At 46.6% G+C, this 8,526-nt stretch overlaps 1 pseudogene; it reads right to left on the bottom strand.

The window, feature by feature from the left end:
• Positions 1–645: 645 nt before the first annotated feature.
• Positions 646–2,036, bottom strand: LOC115839960 (ras GTPase-activating protein-binding protein 1 pseudogene; annotated as a pseudogene).
• Between the last annotated feature and the right edge of the window lie 6,490 nt (positions 2,037–8,526).

Raw genomic sequence — 8,526 nt, 5'->3', positions numbered from 1 at the left:
GCCCTGGTCTGGGAAGATCCCACATGCTGCAGAGCAGCTAGGCCTGGGGGCTACAACTACTGAGCCTGCGCTCTAGGGCCCGCAAGCCACAGCTACTGAGCCCATGCACCACAACTAGTGAAGCCTGCACGCCTACAGCCCATGCTCCACAACAAGAGAAGCCACCGCAATGAGAAGCCCGTCAACACAACTAGAGAAAGCCCACACGCAGCAATGAAGACCCAACACAGCCAAAAATAAATAAATAAAATAAATAAAATTTTTAAAAAAAGAAATATTCCAATGACTGAAACTTACCAAATGTCAGTAATAAGCAAGACACATTCTTTTGGGGAAACTGTTAAAAAAAAAATCCACTCTGTATATGCAAATAAAGCAAGGAAATGCAGTTTTTTTTTTCCTTCTTCTTTAAAAATCCATTTCTCCTAAAATATCATTCCACAAAATTGGAAGTGAAGGACTAAAATGGGGTGAGGGGGGAGGAAGGAGCACACACCATTAACACAAAAAGTAAAATTGTACAAACTTAAGCAGTTTATGATAGACTAGGATCAGATTCCAAGATACCAAAAGTTGGCTGAAGAAATTCACCATTCTGTGGGAGCTAGGGTTTGTACTGCTGCCTGAAGATCGGTGAAGAGCAATTCACTGCCTCGGAGCACTGCCCCTTCCCACTCCAAATCCTGGTTTTTGCACCATGCCTCCGCGGGGGGGCGCCTCTCATCCCACCACCCAACCCGCCTTGAGGGCCTCCAGGTCCCTGCAGGAGGTTATCTCGGCGGTCCCCTTCCCGGGCGGCTCCAGTCTTCTTTTCTTCCACATTCAGGCAGACCTCACCTCTGAACATGATGGGCCTGTTGCAAAGCACCTTCTGAACAGGCTCAGAATCATCAAACAAAACGAACCCAAAATTGGGTAATTTCCCACCACTGTTAATATGCAGCTCCACCACATTCCCATAATTTTGAAAAAAATCTTTAAGTTCTACTCCACCTCATGAGGCAGGTTGCCAATAAAGAGCTGGTGGCCGTCAGGGTGTCTCACGATTCTTCGGGGTTCAACGTCACCTGCTCACCAGCCTCACGGACTGCTCTAGGTTCCCTCTGGGGATGAACATTTATTCGCTGTTCTCGCACCCTTTGATCCCTCTGAGGCCTCTGCGGTGGAATCTGAGATTCAGGCTTAGACTCTGGACGAGGCTGTGAAGCTGGTAGTTTAACAGCATGAGGTGGTATCCCAGTAACTGGAACAGCTCCACTGGGTGGAAGGCTCTTGCTGGTCACAGATGCCCAAGAAAAGGTTCTCAAGTCCTCCTGCACTGTCTGGGCTATGTCTGCAGGCGCTGGAGAAGAACTCTTCTGAGCATTCTTAGGAGTAGTTTCTTCCAATACACTCAGGCATTTCCTCTTGGACCACAGACGCAGGTTCTTGCTCCGGTTCTGGTTCAGGATCAGGCTCTGGTTCAGCAACAGGTTCTTCTAAATGTCCTTCTAAGTCATTGCTGACAGTTGGATCATAGAAAGTTCCAGAATCATCAGGTACCACCTCAGTGGTCTGCTGTCTTTCTTCAGGTTCCTCTGCTTCTTCTTCAGATCCTTCCTGAGGCTCAGTGACTAAGCCACCAAAGACCTCATCTTGGTATCTGAAGATATCATTGTGAACATAAAAATTATTTGCAGCAGAGCCCTCAGGAGCAAGGACAAAGGTCTCATGAATGTCCTCAAAGCCTGGTTGTTATTAGAGAGCAAGCCCATCACCTGGACCACCACACCGTCATTCAGAGTGGCATGAGTGTCGACATGACGGATCTTAGTGCGGCAATTAGTGAAGTTTTGTGACATCACTTTCCTATGGATTTCTTTCTGTCCGTAGACCACATCTGCTGGCTTTCCATTTGAATCCAATCCCCCATGGACATAAGAAGAGTTCTTTCCATAAAATTTGCATAGCATGTCTGCGGCCTGGTTCAGCAGTGTGTAATACTGTCTCACAAATTCTCACCTGACCAGCAGGGGACTAGGCTTCTCCATAACCATAGCTTTGGTCAATTCAACCTGCATGGCTGAGCGGGAGAGGAACGAGCTCTGCTCCACACACGGCAAAAAGCAAAAAACCCCTCACTCAACTGCATCAGCACCAGTTGCAAAACTTAAAGCTATATCAGCTGGAGAATTGAACCATGGACCTTAGAAAAGAAAGAGGTATGCTCCTGGCATCCAGTTGTGAAGATCGGAGGGGACCAGCCCCAGAGAAACCTGTATTACTGCTCATCAGGGCATTATGTCTATAAATCTAATAACTGTCTATTGGTCTGTGACAAGAGAAATGGGAACTCTGTCCACAAAATCAGAAAAAGGGTAACGTAGTCTGGTGAGGGGAACACTGAGGTTTTGTGGGACAAAAGATCATGGGCAATCCAGCTAAGGTTTTGTATCCAGTTTTATAATAGTCTATTTGAAAGCCATATATGAATACATTTTCTCATGAAAACAGGGGACTTGTAACTTTTCAAATTGCAAAATCACTTCTGATAATTTAACTAGCCACACCTTAAGTCAGGGTCTATAGAAGTACAATGGTTAATTTTATGTGTCAACTTGAATGGGCCATGGGGGACCCAGACATTTGGAAAAACATTATTCTGGGTATTTCCATAAAGGAGTTTTTGGATCAGTTTAAAATTTAATTTGATAAGGCTGAATAAAGCAGATTGTTCTCCCTAATGTGGGTGGGCCTCATCCAATCAGTTGAAGGCCTGAATAGAACTGGAGGCTGACTCTCCCCCAAATAAGAGGAAATTCTTCCTGTTTGGCTGCCTTGAGCTGGGACATCAGATTTTTCCTGCCTTCAGGTTCAAACTGAAACATTGACTTCATGGGTCTCAAGCCTGCCAGGTTTTGGCCTGGGACCACAGCTTCAGCTCTCCATCACACCCAATCCTGTCTCTCAAGCTGGCCATGGCAGCCTCCATGATCATATGAGCCAATTTTTCATAATAAATCAATCATTCTCTCTCTTCCTCTCTCTCTCTCTCGATATATATATATGTATTTCAAACTGTAAAATCAAAATAAAATTATATATAATACATAATTATATCATATATATATATAATCTATAATATAAATATATTGTATAATATAATTATATATTAATACAGCATAATATATCGATATATAAAGCATATAAAGTATAATATGATTATATAGTATAAATATAATATGATATATAACATATATAATAATACACAAAAATATATAAGATATATAAAATATATAGTCTGACACCCAGGCCTGTGCCCCCTCATTCCCCCATGCACTTCTGAGAAGTGAGACATCTCATTTTGGAAGAATAAGGGAGATGAGAAAAGGAGAAATCATGTCCTTCAACACTGACAGATGAATTATTTAATCAGAAGCAAGAAACTGTGTAGAAAGTGAGGCACCGAGGCAATTTCTCACTCCTCAGGCACACAAAGAAGAGGATGGCAATGCTTTTCAGACCATGACGAAGAATTGTGGTGTCTCATTGTGATTATTTTCCCAAATCAGTGGGCGCTGGCTAATTAATACTTCAACAGAAAATTTTGCTCCAGGAACTGTTAACACTTTTAAAGTAAAACAAAGAAACAAGAATTTTTTTTAACATCTTTATTGGAGTATAATTGCTTTACAAGGTGTGTTAGTTTTTGCTGTATAACAAAGTGAGTCAGCTATACATATCCTCCCTCTTGCATCTCCCTCCCACCCTCCTTATCCCACCCCTCTAGGTGATCACAAAGCACCGAGCTGATCTCCCTATGCTATGCGGCTGCTTCCCACTAGCTATCTATTTTACATTTGCTAGTATATATAAGTCCATGCCACTCTCTCACTTCGTCCCAGCTCACCTTTCCCCGTCCCCGTGTCCTCAAGTCCATTCTCTATGTCTGTGTCTTTATCCCTGCCCTGCCCCTAGGTTCTTCAAAAGCATTTTTTTTTTTTAGATTCCATATATATATGTTAACATATGGTATTTGTTTTTCTCTTTCTGACTTACTTCACTCTGTATGACAGAGTCTAGGTCCATCCACCTCACTACAAATAGCTCAATTTCGTTTCTTTTTATGGCTGAGTAATAGTCCATTGTATATATGTGCCACATCAAGAAACAAGAATTCAGTGTTCCTCCATGCTCTACTTTGACTTGATGGAAAAGGTGGCAGGGAGTATGACAGCGTCTGTGTTTACACAATGGGAAGAAGCAGGAAGTAGCAGTATTATTGTGGTCTTCTTATTCAATGTTCACAGAGGACTGAAGATCACCTAAAAGATAAACACACAGCTTCTCCCCAGTGAGTTTACTGTTTCAAGGTCTAGAGCTGGGGGGCAAAGGAGAGGAAGGAAGTAGAGACCACATACACACGCACACACAAACACACACACACTTGCTCCGGCTTTTCTCAAAGCGGAGGCATTGTTCCTGGGACTCCAGATACTTGTCTGAGGCTGCTGCTAAATGGGCGACAGAGTAGCCCCTAATCCCAGAGCCTGGCTCTGACGGAAGCCTCACTCCTCATCCAGGGAGTTGCTGCAACACCAGGTATCAGTAAGAGGGAAGCGACCTATTAGAGGCATTTACACGCACTCGCCTGAGTCCCTGTTTCCAGTTCTTCGGGGTGTATACCTAGGAGTAGAATTGCTGGGTTATATGGTAATTCTTTTGAACTTTTCTTGAGGAAGCCATCCTCAGAATATTTGGAGCCAGTCGTGAACTGAATCTAACTAAAGCTCAAACGAAGCCCAGACCCAGCTCAGCTACAGAGTAGATGACTGACACAGCCACTTCACCGCTGGCCCAACAGAAGAAGGGGCGTACGCTTTACTGGATAGCATGGTGATTTACTTCTGGTATTATTTTTGGTGGTTTTTTGTGTTGTTGTTATTTTGGTTTCCTGGGGGTGGGGGTGGGTGGGCGGGCTGCGACACGCAGCCTGTGGGATCTTAGTTCCCTGACCATGGATCGAACCCATGCCCTCAGCAGTGAAAGCGTGGAGTCCTAACCACTGGACCGCCCGGGAATTCCCTCGGTGTTGTTTTTGCAGCTGTACTGAGATATGATTTACATACCTTAAAATTCACCCATTGTAAGTGTACAATTCAATAATCTTTATGCTGAGAGAGTTGTGCAATCCTCACTACAAACCAGTTTTAGAATATTTTCCTCAATCCCCCAAAATTCCCGCGAGCTTGTTTGCAGTCCAAGCCACTCCCAGCCCCAGGCAACCACAAGTGTGCTTTCCGTCTATGCTTTCCTTTTCTAGGCATTTCATATATATGGAGTCATAGTATAGGTAGATCATAGTTTAGGTAGTCTTTGGATCTGGTATCCCAAGCGTGTATCTTTTTCTACCAGTAGCTCAGATATGCACAAATATGTTACATATCTTTACTTTCTGTGCACCCAGCCCTTGCCCTGTAGGAGTGTAGTGAAATCCACTCTTGAGCATCACTGAGGCCTTGAGTGGAGCCTCTCCTTCCCTGGGGTCATGGAAAAATCCAGGAGGGCTTTTGGCATCCACTGGAGTTAGGGCCATTTATTCCTCAGCCCGTTAAGTTGATCAGTCCATTGATGCTGGTATCCTCACCATCTACCGTAAAGCTTCTTCTAAGGAGAGGGCAGGTTGCTCTGTTATTTCCAGTGACAAGCCAGCATTCCAGAATCTGCAGAAGCTGTGAGAACAAGTCCCCAAGGTCCAATAGATGTCTCATACAGCTGTGTCACTCCAAGAGCTGGCCACGTGTCCTGCTGCTGCAGGGGCTGAGGCTTGAGTCCTTGATGCTCAGGAGATCGCCAACCTCCACCCCCTTCCCATTCGCCCAAATGCTGTGAAAGCCCCCCACCCCACCTGGGTTCTCAGCTCTCTCCCTCCAGGACACCTGGGGTAGATGATGATTGGGCTTTCTCAAGAGACAAGAAGAAAGGTTGGTCTTCCAAGAATCTTGCAAATACCCTTGTGATAGGAAACACAAAGGGATTAGCTGTATTCTCCAAACAAAGCAGGTGGGTAGGGAGGGGCACAGAAAGCACGACACAAATGAGTATCTCACTAAATAGCCTACCACGCTGCTTTGCATTAACCTACCGCAAAACCACATCAGTGAACAGCAGAGAGCATGTCATAATTTCAGTTTCCTTAGCTGCACTTAGATTCTATCTACTCATGGAAGTGTGAGAGAGGAAGGAGGCACCCTGCTGGACTATTCAGGCTAAGAAACAGAATTGGTTCTTTTTATTATTATTATTTTATTTTTTTATTTATTTTGGGCTGCGTTGGGTCTTCGTTGCGGTGCGCAGGCTTCTCCCCGTGGTGGCTTCTCTTGTTGCGGAGCACAGGCTGGCCTGTGGGCTTCAGTAGTTGTGGCTCTCAGGCTCTAGAGCACGGGCTCAGTAGTCGTGGTGCACTGGCTTATGGGATCTTCCTGGACCAGGGCTTGAACCTGTGTCCCCTGCATTGGCAGGAGGACTCTTAACCACTGTGCCACCAGGGAAGTCCCCAGAGTTGGTTCTAACACTAGCAGTAAGAAGAGCAACTAACATTGTGCATCAGGCATTGTTCTGAGTGTTTTACATGTATTATCCCTTAATCATCACAGTGACCTTAGGCAGTAAGCTCTGTATTTCCAAATCCTTTATTTAAAGCCTTTGGCATGAACTCTATTTCAGAACTCAGAATGTTTTGGATTTCAGGAAGGTAATAAGGTGCATGTAATTTACATAATATAACTCCCCAAGAGGGTCTGAAACAGATCTCATACAATCTAATTAAGGTGGCTTCAGTGAAACAAATAATCATATTAAGTGATGTAAATAAAGAATGTAAATAACTTTGCATCGGTTTGGGTCTGGTTCTGCCACCAAATGAACCGAGAAAGGCTTTGGATTCTCAGACCTTTGGAATTTTGGACCTGTATTAGAGGCCCCATTTTACAGATAAAGAGAATGAGGCTCATCGAGATTAGGTAACTTGTCCAAGGTCACACAGCTAAGAAGTGGTGGGAGCGCTCAACGTTTCAGGAGCAAGTGGGTCTGGAGAAAACGACCCTGACCACTTTCTCTACCAGAAGCTCACCCACCCTCAACCTTCTCACTCTACAGCTGGTGGCAGCCTTGTGTATGACGCCTCCCCCCACCCCTAACTATCCCACCCCATCCCATCCCATCCCTGCTCCGAGCTTCTCTAATACTCATTTAAGCTCTCCTTTAACATGGTTTAAAATACCGGAAGTGAGCCCGTAGAGTTGACTCGCCCCAGGCACCCCTAACAAGCCCAGGAGGGGCCCTCCAGAATTGGGTCTGGGGCACGTACTGACTTGCTAGCCCTCTTTGCCTTGAGCAGGGGGTTAGTCTCTGGGTGGTGTTAAGGGTCGGGCAGGAAGAGCTGGCCTGGAGCAGGCGGTCTAAATAGAGGAGTTGAATTCTTCAGGATACCAGGAGAGGGCGCGTCCCCCCTTTCCTATTTCGATTAGGGTTTTTTTTTTTTCCGTTTCCGTCTAACCAGCAAGCAGTTCGGGTGAGCAGCAACGTGCTTGGTATCCCGCTGATTTGAGCAGCGTCAGCCTCTTCATTCGTAAATCAAGCTTCTTCCCACGTGCGACGCGTCCTTCTTACTCTTCAGCACAAACCTGCTCCCAGACTCTCTCTCCCCCACCTCCTGGGACGCCGCCCAAATTTGTTTTATCTTACACGAGTGGCCTGTTACCCGGAGAACCGGCCGCACCGGCTTCGCCGAGACCTGGACCTCGCGATCAGACGCCTTGTGTGTCCTGTGTCTGCGTCCTTGCTTATCCCTCTTCGCGGTGCTTAGGATGCAAACTAGGGCGGCTCTCCCTCCTTCCTCGTCTTGTTTCCTCACTTTTCACGCTGTCTAGTCTGGAGGCAACCACCCTCCTCCGGTCCAGTAGATCAATACTTCTGCCTTCCAGGTACAGTCCAGGTCGATCTAGTAATCCCACCTGCCTGGAGCACCTGAAACCTCCGAGTGTCAACGGCTGGCCTGTTCCCCGGGAACAAGAGCCCCAGAAGCATCCGGCAGGCTTTGTGTTTTTAATTAAAGGTCTATTTCAAGGGCAAAATCGGGTGGAAAGCCGTGAGTGCTCAATTAACTCTATCTAAATGTAAGGCCTTTAACAGAGGTTGAGGTCTCGTCCCAAGGATGCCTGGGACCGTCGCCCTCTTTCGGTGGGGCGCAGCGGCCCCCGTGGCTCTGGACTTCTACAGGCACCCCCTGCGGCGAAGACCGACACCTCACACTCCATTTAATTAACAGTGTTTTAATTAACGCCGTCCGTCAGGGCAGTCACACTGGCTTAATGCGCAACCCGCATTAACCCGCGTCCGGGTCTGGACCCTGGGAGAACTGCGGGGCTAGCAGGGAGGCTGTGGGCTGGCCCACGAGACAGGCGGGGAAGAGAGTTGGGGCGGGGCCTGCGGGGGGAGCGGCCTGCCGAGGGGCGGGCGTTGGGGTGGGGCCTGCGGCGGGCGGGG

Source organism: Globicephala melas, chromosome 2, assembly GCF_963455315.2.
Source record: "Globicephala melas chromosome 2, mGloMel1.2, whole genome shotgun sequence".
Classification (NCBI taxonomy): domain Eukaryota; kingdom Metazoa; phylum Chordata; class Mammalia; order Artiodactyla; family Delphinidae; genus Globicephala; species Globicephala melas.
Note: the sequence above shows the minus strand (reverse complement) of the source record. Positions and strands in the feature narration are given on the sequence as shown.